General features: G+C 45.4%; 1 long non-coding RNA gene across 2 annotated transcripts in view; it reads right to left on the bottom strand.

Annotated features, from left to right (window-relative positions):
• Window positions 1–10,623: 10,623 nt before the first annotated feature.
• LOC132348875 (uncharacterized) overlaps window positions 10,624–24,030 on the bottom strand; it is a 153,337-nt gene continuing 139,930 nt past the window's right edge. For both annotated transcript variants that reach the window (XR_009497578.1, XR_009497579.1), the window contains 2 exons: window positions 12,863–13,117; window positions 10,624–11,228 (listed from right to left, as the gene is read on the bottom strand). This is a non-coding gene — a long non-coding RNA (uncharacterized LOC132348875). The remainder of the gene's footprint in view (window positions 11,229–12,862; window positions 13,118–24,030) is intronic.

The following is a 24,030-nucleotide window of genomic DNA, read 5'->3' as shown; positions in this document are numbered from 1 at the left end:
ATCTAAAAAGAGTGAATATATGTATACGTATAACTGATTCACTTTACCATACACCTGAAACTAACATAACATTGTAAATCAATTATACTCCTATAAAAATTTTTTTAAAAAACATAGGCCAAAGGCTATAAATAAATGTTTGATATAATGTAATAAATAAATAAATGAATAAAATAAAAATGCATATCCCTATGACCATCTTCTTTAAAAACAGATGATAGGATTTGCCTGTTCTGTACATTTTATAACATGGATTCATAAAATGTGTGGCCTTTGTGTCTTTCCAGGGGATGGGGGGCGGGAGGAATGGAGAGGTACAGGGTTTCTTGTGGGGGGGTGATAAAAGTGTTCTGGAATTAGATAGTGGTAATTGTTGCACAATCTTCTGAATATACTAAAAGCCACTGAACTGTATGTCTTTTTTTATTGTGGTAAAATATATATAAGATAAAATTTACCAGTTTAACCACTTTTAAGTGTACAGTTCAGGGGCATGAAGTGCATTCATCCCCATCCATCTCCAGAATTTTTTCATCTTCCCCAACTGAAACTCTGTACACATTCAAAACAAAATCCCCAATCCCCCCTCCTTCTAGTCCCTGGCAACCACCATTTTACTTTCTATCTCTATGACTTTGACTCCTCTAGGTACTTCATGTAAGTGGAATCATACAATATCTGTCTTTTTGTATCTGGCTTATCTCACTTAGCATAACGTCTTCAAGGTTTATATATGTTGTAGCATGTGTCAGAATTTCTTCCCTTTTTAAGGCTGAATAATATTCCACTGTATGGATACATCACAGTTTGTTTATCCATTCATCCATAGATAGACATTTGGGTTGTTTCCACATCTTAGCTATTGTGAATAATGGTGCTATGAACATTGCTGTACAAATATCTGTCCCAATGCCTACTTTCAATAATTTTGGATATATAATCCCAGAAGTGGAATTGCTGGATCATATGGTAATTCTATGTTTAATTTTTTAAGGAACAACCATACTCTTTTCCTGAATCATACATTTTTAAACAGTGAATTCTATGGTATGTGGATTATATCTCAATTTTTTTTAAGTTTAAGCAATACAGAAGAAGTGATGTGAAATGTCCTATAAGACCGCTAGCCTGGGCTCTTTAAATCCTACTCCTGGGCATATATCTGGAGAAAACCATAATTCAAAAAGATACATGCACCCCAATATTCATTGCAGCACCATTTACAATAGCTAAGACATGGAAGCAACTTAAATGTCCATCGACAGAGGAATGGATATAGAAGATGTGGTACATATCTACAATGAAATATTACTCAGCCATAAAAAAGAATGAAATAAAGCCATTTATAGCAACATGGATAGACCTAGAGATTATCATACTAAGTAAAGTAAATCAGACAGAGAAACACAAATATCATACATTACTTATAAATGGAATCTTTTTTTTAAAAATGATACAAATGAACTTATTTACAAAACAGAAATAGACTCACAGGCTTCAAAAACAAACTTATGGTTCCCAAAGGGGAAATGTGGTGGGAGGGATAAATTAGGAGTTTGGGATTAACATATACACACTACTTTATGTAAAACAGATAATCAGCAAGGACCTACTGTATAGCACAAGTAACTTTATTCAATATTCTGTAATAACCTATATGGGAAAAGAATCTGAAAAAGGATGGATATATGTATATGTATAACTGAATCACTTTGCTGTACACCTGAAACTAACACAACATTGTAAATCAGCTATACTCCAATATAAAATAAAAATTAAATTTAAAAAAACCTTTATGGTCATGAAAAATCAAAAAGTGTAGGGAGAAGGTTGTAGATTAAAAAAGAATAAAGAGGGCTTCCCTGGTGGCGCAGTGGTTGAGAATCTGCCTGCCAATGCAGGGGACACGGGTTCGAGCCCTGGTCTGGGAAGATCCCACATGCCGCGGAGCAACTGGGCCCGTGAGCCACAACTACTGAGCCTGCGCGTCTGGAGCCCGTGCTCCGCAACAAGAGAGGCCACGATAGTGAGAGGCCCGCGCACCGCGATGAAGAGTGGCCCCCGCTTGCCACAAACTAGAGAAAGCCCTCGCACAGAAAGGAAGACCCAACACAGCCAAAATAAAAAATAAATAAACAAATGTGGGGTTAAAAAAGAAAAAAAAAGAATAAAGAGAGCCAACAACAATAACAAAAATAGATGAGAAGGAATGTGGACAGTAGGTCACCCAATTCCTGCCCCCAACCCTTTCTTTCCTATCTTCCTGTACTGTAAATGCTAGAAGGGATGGGGGGGAGGTACTCAATTTTATAGCCCCTCTTGCAGCTCAAGGTGGACTTGTGACACAGTTCTGGCCAGTGAAATGTGATGGAAACCTACTGAGAATTTCTGGGAAGGCTTTTGCTTTCCTATATCTCCCTTCTTTCTGCCTGGAAATGCAGAGATGAAACTGGAAATGGAGCAGCCATCTTGCAACCATATGTGTAACAAGCTCAACAACAAAGCACCAACATACTAAGAACAGAAGAATGGAAATCCGGCCATGAGTCCTTGATGGCATCTTTGATCTGTCACAACAGCCCTGGACTCTCTATCTCTGGACTTCTTGTTACATGAGATTTAAAAAAAAAAAAAGAATTATTTAAGCACGTGACAGATTTTTCTGTTATTTGCAGCCAAGAGCATTCCCATGCATTACAGGAAGACTTCCAGGAAGATGACAAATTGCTTAGCCTCCCTGTACCTCAGTTTCCTCATCTATGAAATAAGAGTAATCATGGGAATTTGATGAAGTAACATCATAGGGTTGATGTGAGGACTAAAGTAGTTACTACTCATAAGGCATTTAGACCAGAGCTTACATATAGGAACCCAATACATGTTAGCTGTTAGTATTGCTGCTACTATTATTACTACTATTACTGATGTTACTGAAGAATGAGTCAATGTTCACAAAACTCCACTCTCTGAAGCCCATCAAACTGATCAAAAGGAACCCAAAGTAGAGACAGAGACTCCAGTGACAAACCTAGGTAACACCTATGAACCCATACTGCAGATGCTGGCTCATGAGATATGGACCAAACCAAAGGAGGACACTGGGAGGCAGTGGAATTTCACTGGGAAGAGCATGGACCCTGGAATCAACTTGACTGAATTCAGCTTCTAGATCTGCAACATATTAGATTGAAATGTTAGGTAAATCACAACCTCTATAAGCCTCTCTTTCCTCATCTGTAAAATGAGGACGATAATAATAGCCCCTAATTCAAAGAGTTGTTGTTAAGATCAAATGAAATATGTAAAGTGCTTAACCCAGAGCCTGGCTTACAGTAAGTGTGCCAAATTATCCACCTCTGTATGCATTAGCTGCTGATGTTGTTATCTTTGTTATTATCAGCTCCAGGATCTTGAGAAAGGCGTTTGATAAATACTTGTTGGAATCATGGCAGATGGACGGATGAATGGATGGATGGATCCATGGATGGATGGATCAATGGTTCAATAGATGGATGGATAAACAGATTCTCTTGGAGGTCAGGGAGTAGGTCTTTACAATCCCCTGTTGGTCTTGAGTGCATTAACAACTTCAGTACACACACAGCCCCATTCATTATAGAACCTGCCTGGGCTCCCCCTTCTGCTTCCACAGAATGAAAAACATACCCCTAATTCACAGCCTCAGTGCACACAGCCCTCCGCAACACCGAAAATCACCTCTTAACAAAACTCTAAAAGGGAAATACATCTTGCCGCTGCTGTTGGAATTATAGGTTGTCAACAGCCCAGCATTAGTGCATATCCCTACACTTTATTTATTTTTAATAGCAAAGTTGCTGGGCCCTTCGATCACGGGGAGCCATGCCATCTTTGAATCTCCTTATTGCCGTCTGACAGGGAAGGGGGTCACCTACCTGGCTCTACCCCAAGCAAGCAGGCCAGCTTCAACCAGGCAGCGCTATAAATCATAATTAGCTGTTACCTTCAAACATGGGTGTGGAGGGTGAAGGGCAGAAGCCCACACCAACCTCGGGCACTAAGGTAAACCCCAGCTTGATTCACTGCAAGGTAATTACAGGGACTGGCAGAAAGCTGGGGCCGGCTTTCCTTTCTACTCGAGAAATCTGCAGGAACCTGAAAACTCCACGTATTCGAAAATAATCCCTGAATTCCCACTGTGAATTTGTAGGTCGATCACTCATTGCTCCCAAATAAAGAAGTCGGCAAAGTACTTTGCTTCTTTCAGATGGAGGCAAAAAATGAGATACTGCCTTTTCAATGATTCCAAAAGGGGAGGGGGCAGAACACCAGTGTTTATGAAGTGTCTGCTATGCACTGCACTAGACATTTTATGTATATTTATTCACTTCAATCACACGTCTGTGAGGCTGGCAATATAGTGTCCCCTTTTACAGATGGGGAGACTGAGGTTTAGGAGTTAGGTCATCTGCTCAGGGCACAAAGGTGAGAATGGGATCTGTATCCATATTTATATGACCCCAAAGCTCATGTGAGCTCCCAGAAGCCCCCACTGGTCATCTTAGTAGTTGGTGCATTTTGTGATTGATGCTCTTCCCTGCCTGTCACAGACCTGCCCAGCTGCCCACAATGATGTCCAGTCATGTGGACACTGTGGCCCAGCCAACCAGGTGCTCATGCTGAGCTGGCCTGCGTCTGCTGCCCACACACCCGACGGAGTCCCAAGGGTGAGAAAGCTGCTCTAGATCAGCTGTCTACATAGTGTCTACAACTGGGCCGTTGAACTCTGCTCCAGGGTTTCAGTCCTCTTCCCTGTTCGGACTGACAGTGTAGCTGTGGGTGGACACTTGGACCTAATTCCTACCACCCCAGATCTCCAGGGCTGCCCCAGCCCTCTCTGGGTCCCTGGCTCATGCCCACATCACCTTTCTTCTCTTTCCCCTTGAAACAGATATTTACCAAGTGGGTTGTATGAACCAGGCTCAGTGCCACATTCTAAGGATCCAGCAGAAAACAAGATAGCCACAGCAGCAGCCCTCATGAAGCTGTTAGTCTAGCAAAGGAGGTGGACACTAAACAATCAGAGATCAAACATGATTGATCTCCAGAATCATCCATTCCACACATCCACCGGGAACACTGCTGACAGAGCAACCAGCACCATGGGTTATCTCATGGATTATCATCCCATGGATTATCTCAGTTTACCCTCCACAAGGCTCTATGAGTTGAGCATTAATGTTTTCCCAGCTTACAGACGGAGAAACTGAGTCCCAGAGAAGCTAAGTCAGTCCAACAGCTCACAGTTGACAAGTGGATGACTCAGGGTCTGAACCCAGGCAGTGTGATTCCAGAGCCCACCCTTAAGGCTGCCCAACAATACGTCCTCATAGGACAGACTTGGGCAGCCAGTAGCCTCATTTACTTTGAAAATGAGTTTAAAAGATGATTTAGAGAGAGGCCAGCATACTCATACTGGCCAGACGTCACTTTTAAAACAGCTTGTTTTCACCACTTGACAGGTGTCCAGGTGGCCCCGAGCACAAATCAGGACTCATTTCTTTGCCAGGAGCGAGAGCTGTGGCTGAGGACAGAGAACAAGCCCTCCCAGCAGCCCTTGGCAGGCCCAATCCGTCTGGCTGGCTGGGGTCCCTAGCGAGAGGCCACAGCTGACTCCCCTCTCCCCCCAGGCCATGGGGAGGGCCGGCCATGGGGAGGGCGTGCAGACTGTGAGCCGTTGATTTCGGATCTCTCCCTCTCTCCCCGGATCCCAGGAACCCATCACTTACCCACACACAAGCAGCCCATTCGAAGGATGGATATTACCTTCTGCGCTCACAGCAGAGTCGCACATCTCGATCCAAGCACAGATGGAAGACAAGGGCGTGGGGTTAATTGATCAAGTGGCACCGGCTTCTCTGAGGGGTGGCTTGTTTCGCAGATGCACAGGCCCTTTGCTTGCCAGTCTCCTGTGATTAAACCAGGTCACTAATGCGCTTTTGAGCAACACACATGAACTTATTCATTCAGGTTCGTCTTGTCTCCTGCAAAGTGGTCACCTTGGGATACCCCACTCACCTTCTGCCATTCTGCAAACATGTGTTGAATATCAACCAGACACAAAGCATGTTGCTAGGCTTGGGGCTGGGGGGAGGGTTACAAGTCAATGCAATTTGTTTCATCTTAACCAACATTTTTTGAGCACCTACTGGGTACAAGGTCCCCGTGGTAGACAACTGGAGTAAGAAGATGGGTCCTACGGTCCAACGTGGGATAGACAGACAAACAGACAAACAAAAGAATGTCCTTCAGGGCGGCAGGGTGTGAGGGGGGCAGGAGGTCAGGGGAGGGTAGAACACAGGGTGGGGGACAATACAAGACATATGGTGCAAAATACTGGAAGAAATGGTAGTGTGTGTTAAGCTCAGAAAGGCAAGAAATGTCACAATCGTGTTATTTTCTCTAAATCTATCCCAGGTCTCAGCTTACCGAGCTCGCAGGAATTTATACTCCGGGTGCCTTTCTTGTCCCCCAGGATCCTGTGAAGGTCTCAACGTTCTTACAAAGAGCCCTCTTTGTGGATGTCCAGTGGCTGTAGGTCCACATTGGTAGCCTCTGTTAGGGTTGTTGCCTGAGCCCTTGGTGTTCCTTGGTGGCAGATGGCAATGCTGCTTCCGTGCCAAGCTGGGCTCAGGAAACTCTGCCCAGACTGGGAGCCCCAGTGTCAGGGACCCAGCCTCCTCAGAAGCCCTCATAGTCATCCCCTCTGGATCCTGCTACCTCCAGGAATTCCCTTCTCCCAACAGAACCTCAAACAACAAGTGCTTCCTAGTCTTTAGGAATACTCTGTCTCTCTCTCCCCCTCCCCCATCCTGTTCACCTAGTTCCACTTTATCCCTCCAAAGGCCTCTCTCTCTCCCTCCTTACTTTGCGTTACTCTCCCCGCACCCAGGAAGCCCAGGTCTTCAGGAAAACCAAGAAAGAGACCCCTGTTCAGGCAGCTTCTCCTTTTCATCCTACCATACAAGACCCCCTTAGCAAGGGAAGACAAAAAGCCCCTCCGCCTTAGCATAGGGGACTCAAGAGCACACAACAATTAATGTATTAAGTTATCCCACCTGTCAAAGGAAGACTCAGACACAAAAGTACTCAGAAAAGAAAATTTTACTTGCAGAGTGAGACAGAGTCAGGCTTCAGAAGGACTGGCTTACCAAACACAAAACACAGCAATTATTTCAAGGAAAACAACTGCCAAGTCACCAGACTCACCGGGTTTACATTTATCTTCTCATGGAGTGAAAACAGCAACTTTCACACATGATTTTCATAATCGCAAAGGTATCTTCAGAGATAATCATAGCAAAAATCAAAGATAAAATTGTCTTTCTTAGGGAGTCCAGGATTAAGGGAAGTATCCAAGGATTTATTATTTGGGGGACCCTGGTGTTTGGGGGTTGTCTCAGGGTTATGAACCTGTGGCTGTGTTGGTTCAGTGTCTCTTTTTCCGAGGATGTGGTACGTGAAGTGACTGATCATGTGGGAAGCAGGGCAAAGTGGTCACTGGGGCTTCTACACACCGTATGATCAATTGAGAAAACGCAGCAGGAATCCAAACTAGTTGATCAGGGGAGATCATGAAAGAATCAGTAAGAGACCTTAAAGCGTGGACAACCTGGCACGTGGATGGGGGGGGGCACAGACACAGGACGTGTTCACCCAGCCGGGCAGCTCACCTTGGAGTGTGGATGGCAGGGGAGGCTGCACGAGCTGACTGAAGGTCAGGCGAGGACCGTGGGTGGGTTTCCCTAGTATCTCGACTGTCCAAATTGTGCCAAGAACAGCAACTCTGTGCCGGTGGCGTCGAATCCTTGAAACACTCGCTGGACATCGAAGCCATTTAATCCAGCCTCTTCCAACTCAGATGGGAAAACTGAGGCCAGAGAGCTTGGGCGTGTCCCCACAATATCTTCAGTGATAGCATGTTTGGCCTTTGGGTCAGGGGACTGGGGGCAGGGGGTGGATTTTTGGAAAGACTAAAAAAGACATTCAGAATCAGGGATGGTCCATCAGGCAAGGACCGACACGGGCAATGCCACTTCCTATTAACATTTCTGTAGAAGTAATTTTAAAGGATAAAGACAAGAATAAGAGCAAATTTCTTATGCTGTTATCTGCCACTGAAGGCCATTCCCAGGAGAATCCAAACACTCCAAACAGACCGGTTGGAATATGGACACAGCCTCTCAATGGGGTCAATACTCCTTATGAAAGTTACACTCTGGAGGTCTTTCTTTGTTCTTATGTATTATTGCTCATTTTAATTAAACATAACAATCCACATTCACTGTCAAATATCTAAACAATAAAGAAGGAAACAGAATAAAAAGTGAGGACTCCCTTTAATAGCTATCCCCAATCTCACTCTCTTCCCCAAAGACAAATAATCTTAGCAATAATTTAGCTCTACCTTTCCAGATTTTTGCTCTATTCACCAATTTGTATGCATATAAACTCATTTAGAGAAGGGTTTTCCTACTCAAAGGGCACTACACAATGTACCCTTCAGCTTTGTCTTTTCTCCACTGAGCGTGGCATCATGAGCATCTTTTCATGTCAGAGAGCTTGACCTCCTTTCAAACAGCTGCAAATTATATTGTGTGGGTGCTCCATAATTGATGTAAATGTTCCTTAGTAATGCACATTTAGAATATCTTCAAGTTTCTTACCAACATAGATAACGCCACAATGGACATGTATATCTTTGTACACACACACACATATATATATATTCTATAGAACAGACTCCTGGAAGTGAAATGCTGATGCAGTGAATATGTATATTTTATACTCTTGGCATTAGCACAATATGGGAGAGAGATTCACCTTGTACCTCCCTCACTAAACAAGATATTAATGACCTTTTTAAAATGTTTGTCCATTTGATTACAGAAGACAGTATCACATTTTAGTCTGCACTTTCTTAATTACGAGTAAGGTTGAATAGCTTTTTTAAATTTTTAATAAATTTATTTATTTTTGGCTGCATTGGGTCTTTGTTGCTGCACACAGGTTTTCTTTAGTTGCGGCGAACGGGGGCTACTCTTCCTTGCGTGCGCAGACTTCTCATTGCGGTGGCTTCTCTTGTTGTGGAGCACGGACTCTGGGCGCGCAGGCTTCAGTAGTTGTGGCGTGCAGGCTTCATTAGTTGTGGTACGCAGGCTCAGTAGTTGTGGCGCACGGGCTTAGTTGCTCCGCGGCATGTGGGATCTTCCCGGACCAGGGTTCGAACCCGTGTCCCCTGCATGGGCAGGGGGATTCTTAACCACTGTGCCACCAGGGAAGCCCTGAATAACTTTTTTATGTGGACCTGTGGTTGTATCCGTTCATGTCCTCTGAGAAGCAGATGCCAACGTGGGATTAGACAAGCAAGAACCTTTTGGGGGAAGTACCTCTGGAGGACAAAAGGCAGTCGGAGGAGGAGGCAGGAAAGGCTTCGGACCAAGTGCAGGTCTGACACTTGTGATAGAAGAGGGGAAGGAAGGAATGGATAGGAAGATCCTTGAACACAGCACAATTCTGAGAAAGCCTCCATCAGGCCACTGGAGACTTTCCAAGAGACTGGTTCAAAAGCCCTACAGCGCTTGGTCACTGGCTGGGAACAGGGGAAGCATGGTCCGGAGTGACCATGGATCAAAAGATGCTCTAGCTTGAGGCTGTCTATCACTTCTTCTCCCCACAGGAGATTCTTTTGAAAGGAGATCTGAGCAGCTTCTCCATGGCCATTGCTGTCGTCAGTCTTCCCTCTTCTAGAAGGTACCTGGCCACACCCTTTGCCTACTTTTCCACTGTGTATTTGTTTTTTATTATTGATCTGCAGAAACTCTTCTTATATCTAGTGTAGCAGTTCTTTGTTGTATATGCTGCAAGTGTATTCTCCCAGTCTTTGCTTTCTTTTAACTTTGGCTCTGTGTTTCACTGTATAGATTTTTTTTCTAAGTTTTAAAATTTTTTCTACAGTAAAAATATGTTCATTTTTTTCCTTTAATGCTTCTGGGTCTTACTCAAAAATGTTGCCTTCCTTATTAGACAAATGCAAATCAAAACTACGATGAGGTACCACCTCACACCGGTCAGAAAGGCCATCATTAAAAAGTTCACAAATAACAAATGCTGGAGAGGATGTGGAAAAAAGGGAACCCTCATACACTGTTGGTGGGAATGTAAGTTGGTACAGCCACTATGGAAAATAGTGTGGAGGTTCCTCAGAAAACTAAAAATAGAATTATCATATGATCCAGCAATCCCACTCCTGGGCATATATCCAGACAAAACTATAATTCAAAAAGATACATGCACCCCTATGTTCACAGTAGCACTATTCACAATAGCCAAGACATGGAAACAACCTAAATGTCCATTAACAGATGAATGGATAAAGAAGATGTGGTACATATATACAACGGAATACTATTCGGCCATAAAAAATAACAAAATAATGCCATTTGCAGCAACGTGGATGCAAATAGAAATTATCATACTATGTGAAGTAAGTCAGAAAGAGAAAGACAAATACCATATGATATCACTTATATGTGGAATCTAAAATATGGCACAAATGAACCAATCTACAAGACAGAAACAGACTCACAGACATAGAGATCAGACCTGTGGTTGCCAAACAGTGGGGAGAGAGATGGACTGGGAATTTGGGGTAGGTAGATGCAAACTATTACATTTAGAATGGATAAACAACAAGGTCCTACTGTGTAGCACAGGGAACTATATCCAATATCCTGGGATAAACCATAATGGAAAAGAATGCATATATGTGTATAACTGAGTCACTTTGTGTACAGCAGAAATTAACACATTGTAAATCAACTATACTTCAATTTAAAAAAAATTTTTTTAAATGTTGTCTTCTTTTAATAGAAAAAAGTGGGAGGAGGGTCCCATTTCTTTATCTCATACCTTCCCTGGATGCACAGTACATTATGGACATAAATTTAGTATAAACAATTATTATGCACCAGCCAGGGCTCGACTGAGTTTGTTTCTCATCATTTCCAGCTTTTTGCCATCTAATTACAAAGTATGTTTCCTTTTGAAATTAGTGGCTGGGCTCTATTTGTTCAGGATCCCCCCCCACACAATGTCATCAATGAATTTTGTGCAGCAGGAAGAAAATCTTTGCAATAAAAGACATGTGCAAGCTTCAGCTGGTGGGTGAGCCCCCAGCTAACAGAAAGCTGTGGACGGAAGGAAGAGAAGCCCATGAGGGGCCCATGATCAGAGGACCCTGCTTCTACCCCCCAGAGAGCTGGAGAGACCCTCTTAAGGACTGTGATCCACCCCACACATGCCCGGATCATCTCTGCCGCCTCCTTTTGGCTTTCTCCATAGTAGCTCTCATAAGCTCTCATTGTCTCATTTATCGCTTGGAAACAGGAGTTTCTTGGCCCATTTAGGGCTCCCTATTAGGCAAGTGGCTGTGGATATCTGCTGACCCCTAGTCCATTCGGAGAGGGATTTGGGGAGCAGGGTCCATCCACCTTGCAGGGGATAACCAGCCACAGCCAAGCAAGACCTTCTACTGCCCCACGTTCACCATATTCTATCTTATCCTCCGATGTCACTGCCGTCAGTTCCTTCCAGGGACCTCGCAGGGGACAGCTCAGCATGTCCCTGGACGCCCTCTGCCATAGCCACCCACCCTCGGCTGCTCTTCAACACCCCAAGACCGCAGCAATTAGCCCCAGACAATTATCAGCGATCTGGGCCTGTCTTGAGCTCACATTTTTATGTCAAGATGAATTTGGATTCTGAAGTTGATCTCCTTATTGTGAGGGTTTTATGAGGGAAAGATTAAATCGTCCTCTGATGTGTGCTTCATTAGGCCCCAAATCCTTAAAGAGTCATTAAAGCACCTTCTCACTGAAATGCTCTCCATCTCAGCTTGATGGATATTGGCAGGAATAATCTCTCCATTATTTGGGAGCTAAACTGGCTGGGAAGCTCTACTGGATGTGATTTTGCCACAGTCCTTTGAGCCTGCCCCTTCTGCAGCTGGTGACCCCCAAAATCCATGAGTGTTAACAACCCCAGAGGCTGATCCTGTCCTGTTTTTCCCAGGAAGAGACATTTCCTACCCCTCCCCTAAGGGGATGGATGAGCCCTGCGTCCACTACACTCTACCAGGAGCCCACAGCTGCAGATCCCGTCTGTGAGCTGGGTAGGGGTGTCAGTCCATGGTCAGGGCACAGCTACGGCAGGATCAGGGCTCAGCCTAGAAGCAGGGTCAGGGCACAGCCTGGGGCCAGTATCACGGTTCAGTCTGTAGCGAAGGTCAGGGCTCAGTCTGGGATGAGGATCAAGACTCAGTCTATTATCAGAATCAAGGCAAAGTCTGGCAGCAGCGTCAGAGTTGTGTCTGGGGATAGAATCAAGATCTGGTCTATAACCAGAATCAGGGCTCAGTCTGTGGCCAGGGTCAGGGCCTAGTCTGCGACCTGGTTACCAGCCCAGACTATGGCCAAGGGTTAACTGATGGACCCTGTCCTGGCATCAACCCCACCTCAGCTCAGGGGACTAGGATTTGCCACCTTGCTTGAGCACTCCTGGTCTCAAATATCAGCCAGACTTGTTCCCAGCCAAGTTGTGCCAGCAGCCACTGAGAGACTCAAGCTACTTCAGGTGAGAGGAAGCGGGCAGGAGTGTCTGCAGGTGAGGGTCTGGATTAGCAATGGGGTGAGGAAAAGCTGGGGCAGAACCGTGAGAGGTCTGGACTGGCGGCAGGAGAAGCCAGTGTCACCGGGGCCTCAGCCTCAGAAATCCAAGGCAAAGGGATCCCGCATGATTCCAACCCTTTCCCAGCAAAACTTACCACTTGCTCAGCTTTCTGATTTCAGCAGCAAAAGAGGCAGAGTCTTTGGAGGAGGATCCAGGGCGATGCCAAGTTTCCCTCCCATCATGGCTGAGGCAGGGAGAGAAGTGAGGTCATTCTGCTTAGTATGAAGCAGGCCAGATATATGCTGGGTGACCTTCAACAAAGCACTCTTCCTCTCTGGGCTTCAGGAGACTCATCTACAAAAGGAGGAGCTGGAATGGCTCATCTGCCAGGCTTCTTCAGATCAGCCAACTGGGAAAAGGATGAGAACAGAGCACCAGTTAAAGGAAGAGCATTGACGATGTCCCAGGCAAGAGAGAGAGCTTCATAGGTCTGAGCCCCTGGACTAAGCCTGGTGTGACACAGAGTGAGAGAGGACAGATGGCGGAGGAGGGCAGAAAGACAGGTAGCAACTAAGTCCTCAGGGCCCAGGTGCAAAGGAAAGGAGTCTGGTTTTTATCCTGCAGGCAATGAAGAACCTTAAAGGGTTTTTAACAGGAGAGTGAACACCGTTGGGTTTGAATTTGAGGATGATCTGTCTGCTTTCTATATGCAGGACAGATCAGAGGGTATAAAGGTGGAGACAGAGAAAAGACTATGCAGTTGTCTAGATGAGAGATGCTGGATTAGGGAAGGGGGCAGAGGAAGTGGTGGGAGAGGGACAAATCTGAGAGCAATGTAGTGGGCAGAATCTACAGGACTTGATGACCAGCAAATATGGGGGAGAGGATGGGGTCAAGGGGAACTGGTGAAGTCTAAGGCTCTGGCTTGTACAATAGCTGGAAGGTAGTGAAACTCACTGAGATGGGAAGAGCAGAAAAGCAGGATTGGAGGGGAAGATAACGGTGAATTCCAATCTGGACCTGTGGAGTCTAAGATGCCCATGGGACTTCCAAGTGGAGGTGTCCAAGAATGAACTGAGAACATGGGCCAGGAGTTCAGGTGAGCAAACTGGGCTGAGGATGTAAATTTGGGAGACGTGAGACATTACCGAGGGATAATGTACAGGGAGAGAAGTAAAGGAGACCCAGGATGGAGTCTTGGGACACCCCAACAATTTAAGGAACCAACAGAGGAAGAAAAGTTAGTGAAGAAGCCTGAGAAGGAGTAAGCAGACAGGTGGGGAAAAAACAAACTTGAAGAGGTGGTGATGTATTGAGAATTGGAGAGAGAATGATATTGAATGTGACCAAGAGACAGGGTATGAGAGCTCAAAGGATTCAGTGACAATGGAAGTCATTGGTGACTTCAGAAGGAGCAGTCTCTGGGACCCTCCTGGGGGCAGGAGCCAGACTGAAATGAGTCGAAGAATGAATTGTGGAAGTGGAGACAACTCTTTAGAACCATTTTCTCTGAGGAGGGTAAGGTAGGATCAGAGATGGAGGAAGGCGTAAGGTTGGGGCAGAGAGGTGTGTTCTAAGTAGAAAGAGACTTGGACATGTGTAAATGCTCGTGGGAAGGATCCCTGAGGGGAGGAATTAAAGACACAGGAAAGAGGAGAATTGGGGGAAAGAATGGGTCCCTGGGTATAGGCTATTTACCATCATACAAGGCACATCCCATACACTTTTAATATTTAATCCTCTTAACCTGCCTGTGGTTTCACATAACCACACTTACTTCCTTCACAAGCACGTACCAGAGTCAGTAAATTATTTTAATTATTCTTTGGCTTGTTTATTGACTCTCTTTCCCATGGCTCTCTCCAGGGAGTTCCCAGTCTCCATCATGTCTATCTTATCTTGCTTGATTTTTTATCATGGCACTTAACACTACCTGATATCATATTATTTGTTTGTTACTTGCTTTCTGCCTGTCTCCACCCACCAAAAATGGAAACCCCAGGGGATATGGGACTAAGTCTGACTTGTTCTCCACTCCACCCCAGCGCCCAGCATTATCCCCAGCTCATAGCAGGCACACAATAAATAGGTGTGGAATGAACGAATGGAATGAATGAACGATCTAAGAAAGGGTTCTGAGAACTACGAAGTAGTATTCAAAGTGAAGGACAGGGAGAAGAGCCTAACATTCATCAAACTTGTACCATATACCACATAGACAGCTTCACCTAAACTTCATGGCAACTTTGGGAGGCAGGAAGTATTGGCCCCTTTTCAGAAATGAAGAAAATGAGCTCCAGAGAGATCTGAAATAGTGTCAGAAATAACACCGCTAATATGTGGTGGCATCAGAATTGAAGGCCAGGATGTTTTTACTTTGTTATTTGTTGTTGTTGTTGTTGATTGGTTTGTTTTTCTCAAAAATCTGGGTTTATTTCTTGCCTCCTGTGGCCTCTGGGGATGATCACAGATTCTTCTCCGCACCCGTCCTCAGGACTGCAGGTCCGGAAGGAGCGGCTGACAGAGTCTGGTGTGTGTTCCAGAACCATCCCCCGGCTGCAGGCATGCAGAAGGACCAGTGCCTTCCCCAGGCTGGTGGTGGCCGGGGCTGAGTTGAGGGCAATCAGGAGAGAGATCTGAGACAGAGCATGGACAGGGCCTGAAGGGTATTGAGATGTGGAGCAGAGAAAGAGCAGGGTGTCCAGGCTGGACTCCCAGGTTTCAGTCTCAAGGAGCGGTGTCCACTGCTGCCGATGGCTGATACCCAGAGAAGAGAAGGAAGGGAAGTGTGGGAAGGGAGGTGGCGTCCGTCTTGGATGGGCCGAGTGGGCGGGGCCTGTGGACATCCAGGTGGTGGTGTCCAGTGTGAAGCTCAGGGGAGTGGCCGAAGCTGGGAGTGGTCAATGGAGCCCTCGTGGTGGATGCTCTTGCCGAGGGCGGCAAGGTGAGAGGGAGGGGCTGGGGCAGCCCCAGCATGCCCAGGTGTGGGCAGAGAGGGTCTGTGAGCAACGCTCAGAGGAGCAAGGAGTCAGGAAGATCGGAGAACATCCCTTCTGAACTGTGCGGCTATAAAGACAAAAGACAAGACAAATGAGCTTTTCTGTGTGTTCGCTCAACAGAATATTTTACAGCCTCCCTGGATAAACAAGCTGTCATCTACCACCCAACCCTCTATCAACTGAAGCAGCTTGGGGAAAAGATAAGACTGTGGGTTTGGATACTCGCAGCTGCTGGTGCCTAATTACTACACAAGCAAAACAAACCCAGAGAGTTGTAGGCAAAGAGGGATTTGTTGGCTGTCTGGAGAGGAGAGTCATTTCCCCGCTCCCTGGGGAGGGATGGAAGACAAGCATTGACATATGTTGAGCTCCTACTGTGTGCCAGACAGTTGGCACTTAATACAGTGTAAGGGTGTCATCCCCTTTTTGCAAATGAGGAAACAGGCTCAGGGAGGCCAAGTTAAAGGATGTACACCAGGGTCTTCCCACTGCACTTCACTGCCTCCCTGGACAAGGTCCAGGTTTGTTTCCTCTCTGTTTCCCCAATCTTGCAGAGTGAAGTCCAAATGCTGTGGTCATGATTTTGCAGCTCTGCTGAGTGTTTTTTTCATGAGACATCCGTTTGTAAGAAAGAAACCTGTTGGGCTCAGCAGCAGGGCAACAACTACAAAGGAAACTGCTATTGAGAGCATGGACTTGAGCTCTCAGAATTGTGGTGTATTCAGAACAGATTGACAGAGATGATAATTCCAAGGGAATCCACGGGCATGTTTCCTCCTGCCCTGTTCCACGTGTGTCTGTCCAAGGTGGAATCGGGAAGAGGGAAAGGAGGTGAGGGAGGTTGTAGAGGAACCGGACTGCCCCTGAAGGAGATGTCAGCAGTCTTCTGGCTCAGGGGACACAGCAGCTGGTTCCTCCTACTCCCTCCTCATCCTGACCTTGGAGATGGGGAAATGGGGCCCAGAGAAGATAAGTGACCAGATGTGACCAGATTAGATCCCAAGTCCCTTGCCTCCTAGCCCACAGTGCCCTTCCCAAGATGACATGCAAGTTCATAAGAGGCCAAGAAATCCATCTATAAGGAAAATTTATATATGTATTACTTGTATGATTTAAATTAACTTATATTTTCCTTTAAAAAAGAATTCTGATATATATCTTCCAATACAAATGGGCAAAGACCACATCTCTATATAAAGAGAGATGTCTATATATTTCTACATAAAGAGAACAACAGCCAAAGAACAGCCAGAATGTTTCTAGTACTGTCTTTTATCATTAATTTGTACAACTGTACACCACATTCCAGCCACACAGGCCCTTGAAGCCCCCAACCTGGTTCCTGCCTCAGGGCTTTTTCCCTCACTATTCCCTCTGCCCAGAACACACGTCTCTAGGCTTTCACAGCTAGACTTCTCTTGTCAATGAGATCGCAACTCATACGTCACCTCCTCTGAGAGGCCTTCCCAGACTACCCTTCCTCAAGTAACTATACCGTCACTCCCCATTAACAGTGGATCTCAAACTTAAGCATGCATCAGATTCACCTGGAAGGCTCAAACTACAGATTTCTGGAACCCACTGCCAGAGTTTGTGATTCAGCGGGCCTGGGGTGGATCCTGAGAATTTACATTCTCACAGGTTTCCAGGTGTGCTAGTGTTATTAGTCCAGAAACAACACATTGGGAGCTACTGCTCTATTTAACATCACCCTGTTCTTTTATTGTCTTCATAGTGTTTATCATAGTCTGAAAGAATCTTGGTAATCTATTCAGTTACTTTACTATGATCTGCCTTTCATACAGACTGGACGCTCCTGAGAGCACGGTATCTGTCTATCTTGTTCACTGCAGTGTCCCCAGGACCCAGAACAGAATCAAGTATACATGATAGATGCTCAATGAGTATTTGTTGAATAAATGAATTTGTGACTGGGTAGATGTATGGATGGATGATAGATGGTGAATGGGTGGATGGGTGATGGGTGATGGATGATGGATAGATGGACGACAGGTAAATGATGGATACATAGGTGATGGATAGGTGGATGGAAGGATAGATGGATGGATGCTCACCTCAGCCTCTGGATTCCTACCTCTGTACATGCCATCTTTTTTCCACACCAAGTTTATCCACAGGTAAAAGCAAATCCAATCTTCAATTTCCAAAATCCCACAGGTGAAAGCAAGAATATAGAACATTTTGCCAAGGGTGTTGGAAAGCCATGGCCATGAGACACATATTACAAAATGCAACTGACTTAAAACTGCACATAAGCACAGATGCTCTTAAAAGCCATTTTAGCTACCCCATCACCCCAAGTGGTCCCTAGCCTTCTGTCATCTTGAAGTCAGCTCTCTCCTATACTTTTTCCTCCTCTTCCTTCTCCTCCTGGCTTCTCTTTTCCTCCTTCTCAAAGATCTGAAAAATAATCTTTCTCATTTTCCCATATGGAACAGCTTAACCATGATTTTTTTCATTGTTTGAGGATCCCAAGAAGACCAGTACACCTTCTCTGTATTTAAAAATTCCTGCATCTTTGAGACTCAGACAAGTTATACCTGCCTCTCTCCACCTTGGTTGTAACCTCCTGGAAATTCTCCTTCATTCAATGAAGTCTTCAATCCCAACTTACTGACTTCATCCTGAACGATTTCAGGTCAACTGCTGATAGCCACATGGGAGGAGGAGGTAAGAGGTGTGGTGAGAGTGGGGAAAGCTTTAAAATTAAATAATTGATGCAAGTCGTGGAGGAATGAGTTGGCTAGAGAAACACTTGTCCAGCTCTGGAAACTCCAGTTGAGTTGATGATAGATATGTCAAGAAATAGAGAATCCAAGATGTGAAGAGTCATTCAAGTACTTTCTTCTCTAATCTTTTAATCAACTTTGTTAGTTTCCAAATTGCTGTTGTAACAAATTACAAATTTAGTGGCTTAAAACAACACAGATGTATTATTCTTATAGTTCTGGACAAGAGAAGTCCAAAGTGAGTCAGCAAGGCTGACTGGTGGCTCTAGGGGAGAATCTCTTTTCTTGCCTTTTCCAACTTGGGGATGCCACCTGCATTCCTTGGCTCATGGACCCTTTTGGTTAAGACATGGATATCTCTGGGAGGGGGCATTATTCTACCAGTCACCCATTGGGAGGGTCACTTCCTGAACTTTATCATCATCTGAGACTGCTTTCTCCAAACTCACTCATCCACGCACCCCATTCCCCTTGAATCCTCTCCACCCAGCTTGCCCGCCCGAGCATCCCACTGCAACCATTCTTCAACCTCATCAGGACTCCCAGTCCATCCACCTCTCCTCTTCTCCCATCCATGAGCCCCTCCTGCCTTCCCTTTCCTCACTTCATCAGCTGGATCCTATGATCTATCATTACTCTGTTGCCTGACTCCTCATCTCTCTGTCACATCGATTGGCAATAATGCAATCCTGAATGAATTAACCATCTTCCTCCTCCAGGCTGTCACTGGGGAACCCCAGCTGGGCAAAACCACACAACAGGAACATGTAAATCTTCAGTGTCCAACACCAACTTCACCATGAAGGCAATGAGAAGCCAATGGAGGGATTTAAGCTTAGAAGTGAACAAATCAGATTTATGTTGTTGTCAATAGAAAGATCATTTCTGCAGCATTGTGGAGGAAGGAAGTAGAGAGATGAAGGATGCACCCTTTTCACCACAACACCACTGCTTATTCTCAATATTTCACGGTTAGTTCACAATCAGCATTCTACTCCTTCCTTATCGCTAACATTCATACAATCCCTCATGTCATTTGTATACATGTCTGTCTCCTTGGCTACATAGGCAAGAAGTTTAGGCAGAGGATTCAAGTTCAAATTTAATCTCTTCACTGGAGATTATCATACTAAGTGAAGTAAGTCAGACAGAGAAAGACAAATATAATATGATACCACGTATATGCGGAATCTAAAAAAAAAAGGATAAAATTAACTTATTTACAAAACAGAAACAGATTTACAGACTTAGAGAACAAACTTATGGTTACTGGGGGGAGAGGTGGGGGGCGGGGATAGATTGGGAGTTTGGGATCGACATGTACACACTGCTGTATTTAAAACAGATAACCAACAAGGACCTACTGTATAGCACAGGGAACACTGCTCAATATTCTGTAATAACCCAAATGGGAAAAGAATTTGAAGAAGAATAGATACATGTGTATGTAAAATAAAATAAAATCTGAGGGCTCCCCTGGTGGCGCAGTGGTTGAGAATCTGCCTGCCAATGCAGGGGACACAGGTTCGAGCCCTGGTCTGGGAAGATCCCACATGCCGCAGAGCAGCTGGGCCCGTGAGCCACAATTACTGAGCCTATGCGTCTGGAGCCTGTGCTCCGCGACAGGAGAGGCTGCGACAGTGAGAGGCCCGCGCACCGCGATGAAGAGTGGCCCCCACTTGCCACAACTAGAGAAAGCCCTCGTACAGAAACGAAGACCCAACACAGCCATAAATAAAATAAAAAAATAAAATAAAATAAAATAAAATCTGAAAAAAAAAATTTAGTCTCTTCACTGATAAGCTGTGTGAATTTGGTCAAGTTGCTTAACCTCTCTGAGCTTCAATTTCCTGCACACTCAGGAAAAATACTGAATGGATAATACCTGTGATCAATAGCATTATAACATTCACCCAAAAAAAAGCTTTGCAAACTATTTAACACCCTATAAATATTACTTATTATCATTATCCTTAGTTTATAACTCCTTTGAGAATAGGGGTCATACTTTCTCTGTGTTTTCATCCATCCATCCCAATGCCTCACACACTGGAAGCAGTCTATAAATGCCTTAAGAGATTTTTAAAAAAGCTATTGCTTATCACACTAGTGATCATTTAAAGAGGCAGTAAAACATTACCAAGACTGCCCTTTTAAACCTTCTTTCTCCCTCCATGATGATCTTTGCTCTGGTTTGATTTTCTCTGTTCTGAGAGATCCACCCTGACCCACATGCAGAAATTAGTCTATTTACAGAGAGGCACCGGCCTCCTGATGCCACAGCCCAGATGACCAAACAGTGAAGTGTTAGAAGGCCCTGGCGAAACATCAGGATCTTGAGAATTTCTTTTTGATGCATTCAACAGTCTAATCCAGTGCCTCTTTGTTCAGACAGTTTGGTTTATGCTGCTCTTCTGAGATTGTTGTCCTTAATTACTTTTGAAACCAGGCTTCCTCTCAGAGCCATCTGGTATCCCATGTCCCTGAAGCAACCCCCTTTTCCCAGCATAGGCAGAAGCAATCACTCACATGTCTAGGCTCAAATATTGCCTCAGGATTACTTGTTAATTTTAAAAGACACCGAGGCACCTGGCCAAGGAAGCTGTCACAATCTGTAACAAAGGGCCCTAAAGGATGGGTTGTTTGCTATTTTGTGGGGAGGAAGAAGCAAATAGAACTAAGCCGATCCCCACCTCAGGAATAGATCTCACGCAGCTTTGAGGCTTGGACCTGCTGAGTGATGCTAGGTCTAGAAAATTCACCTCTGGGCCTCCAGGAGTCATCGCTCAGCCTTCACAGTCATCACTTAGGAGGGCACTACAGCTGTATTGTACTGGTTTGTTGCCATGGTGGTCAGAACAGTTTGGGGGTGGTGAGGGGACACACTTAGAGAGTATAACAAAGCTCATGAGAATGGCAAAGGCCACCTTCTCTCATCCAGCAGCGGCATCAGCAAAAGTGGAACATCCCCATGGGAAACTTTGGGGGTCCTAGAAGCCCGTGCATCTCTTTGGGAATGTCTTGTCATGTCTCATGCTTTGTATAACTGGCTTCTCTCCCTGAAATTTAAATCTTGAATAGAGGGATAAAGAAACTGCAAAAATATGGGAGTCCGTCCCATCTGACCCTGTTCTGCTTCCTACCCTCAGGAGCTGCCTTGATTCTTACACCTTGCTCTCCAGCCTCCATCCATCTGGAGGGCGCCAACAGCCTCCCTTCGGTGAGAAGTAGCCAGAGCTGTTTAATCCAGTCCTTGGGGAATGTGTAGATGGTATAAACATCCAGAAAAGAGGATGACTCCTTGAACGTATTTGCCCCAAATGATGTGGGCCTGGACTGCTTCCCCTCTCCCCCTGCAGCAGATATGCCCTGGGTGGAGAGTACACGCTCTCCATCCCAGATCCCTAGCGGCAGGATGGAAGTTGCTGGTAGAGCTTCGAGCTCACGGATCTTTGCCTGCCAAGAGGATCTTCAGTCCTACTGTCACCTGTTCGCATAGTGAGCAAGAAAAGTGACTCTCAGAGGCAGAACCATTTGCCAAGAGAAATTCATGGTCTTTAGCTATCCCTGAAGGAATAAAGTCTACCCTGCACCATTGAGATGTGAATTCCTGGAGGATGGAAAAATGCAACTCTCACCCACAACTTGGAACAATTATTATTGCCCAAAGTTCCTTCTACCACCTCAAGGGGCATCACAAAGTCCCTTTAACTGTGTTTACTTTAATGTATGTGGAAGCAGATCTGAACTCTCCAGCTCCACACTTCTCGTACCCTGGTAGAGAGCCTACGGCTTCCTTAACGAGCTCTGAGTTGGAGTCCATTCCTTCCCCCAGCAGAGAGCCCAGGGGTTCCCCAGGAGGCCCAGGGGTTCCCGAGGCATTCTGCACACTTCCACTTAGGGCACTGTATCAGTCAGGGTGGGATAACTGATGTAAGAGACAACCCCCAAATCTCAGCAGCATAACACAATAAGGTTTGTCCTTCACATCACAGTACAACCTAGGTCATTTGGAGATGTGGAAATTTCTACTTTCTGCAGTCATTCAGGGACCCAAGTCCTTTCCATCCTGTGGCTCCACACGCTTGTCTCAGTGCTTGGAGTTCTCTCCATTTATCCAGTGGATGGTGAAAGAGGGAGTGTATTCAGAATTGCAGAAGAGATTTTTATGGGTCATGCTGGGAATCGGGCTACATTGCTTCTGCCCACATTCCATTGGTCAGAACTCAGTCACATGGTTTCACCTAACTGCAAGGGGGTCTGGGAAATGTAGTCTAGCTTCACGCCCAGGAAGAAAAGGAATGGGGCTTGGTAAACAAAGAAATGCCACTGATCCTTAACGTTTGTGTTGTCATGGATTAGGGTCTGCCTCCCCTGGGCTGTGAGCTCCTCCAAAGAAGGAACTGCATTCATATTTGCTTCTCTGAGTCATGAGCTCCAGGTTGCAAACCCAGGCTGGGTGGTCCAGAAGGTGGCATCCCAGAGGTGGACATCACAGCTGAGCACACCAGCACTAAGCTGCCAGGCACCTGGCAAAGACGGGCAGATCATGACCAAGGCCACCAGTTAGGAGCCTGACAACCACAGCAGACCCTGAGGGCTTAGGGCAGAGACAGGAAGAGAGCCTGAGCTAGAAGAACCCTAAGCCAAGGAAACAGCCTTCAATGGCAGCAGGGAGAGTTCTGGGAAGGGCACCAACCAAGCTTGGATTTAGGGTTTATAAAGAACTGTCTCACTCATCAATATATTAACCTTCACCACAAAGAGGTCGGGCCTTAATGTACCTACTTTACAGATATGGGAATAGAGGGATTTTCCCCCCACGTCTCCTGCCTAAGGGACTACATGAACCTGCCAGACTATTCTTTATGTTACTAATCCATGAACATTCCAGGGCACATCGCTGTGGGGACTTCTGGGGAGCTGGGAAGCCCCTGTCTCTCTCTCTGGAAGTGCTCTGTGCTGTGTCCTGCTTCGTATAACTGGGTGACCACATATGCCTGGCAATGAGTTACATCACCCGGATGTGTTTGAGGGATCTGTCTCTAGTTTTCAAAATATTTTACATCATTGACTACATTTTAAAATCAAGAAATTTTACCTAATGGGGAGTCCTGGCTTTTCTTTTTTAAAAAGTCAAGAGGTCCAGCCACGATGGGTCAAATTCCCACAAGGTGACAATCACTCAAAGCTGAGTAACAGCTGTGCCATTGACAGGACGTGTGTCTTTCATGTCCCCACAACTCCCACCTTCTGATTTTTCTTTTTTCTGAACTGTGTTACTCATTTCACCCTCCCCCTGGCTCTTGTAGGCATTTGAGTTTAAAATCTTGGTCCTGTGCACTTTCAAGCCTTCAATCACTTATTCCCTCCATCATCCATTCAGTCCGTCAGCAGGTGTTTGCTGAGTGGTTGTTCTGGGCCAGGTTTGTGCTAAGCAGTGGGCACGAAAACAAGACATGGCCCTCCCCTCAGAGAGCTCATAGTCTGGAGAGAAAGACAAATACAGAGACACAACATTGCAGGGAATTCCCTGGTGGTCCAGTGGCTAGGACTCTGCGCTTTCACTGCTG

Source organism: Balaenoptera ricei, chromosome 15 (genome assembly GCF_028023285.1).
Source record: "Balaenoptera ricei isolate mBalRic1 chromosome 15, mBalRic1.hap2, whole genome shotgun sequence".
NCBI lineage: Eukaryota > Metazoa > Chordata > Mammalia > Artiodactyla > Balaenopteridae > Balaenoptera > Balaenoptera ricei.
Note: the sequence above shows the minus strand (reverse complement) of the source record. Positions and strands in the feature narration are given on the sequence as shown.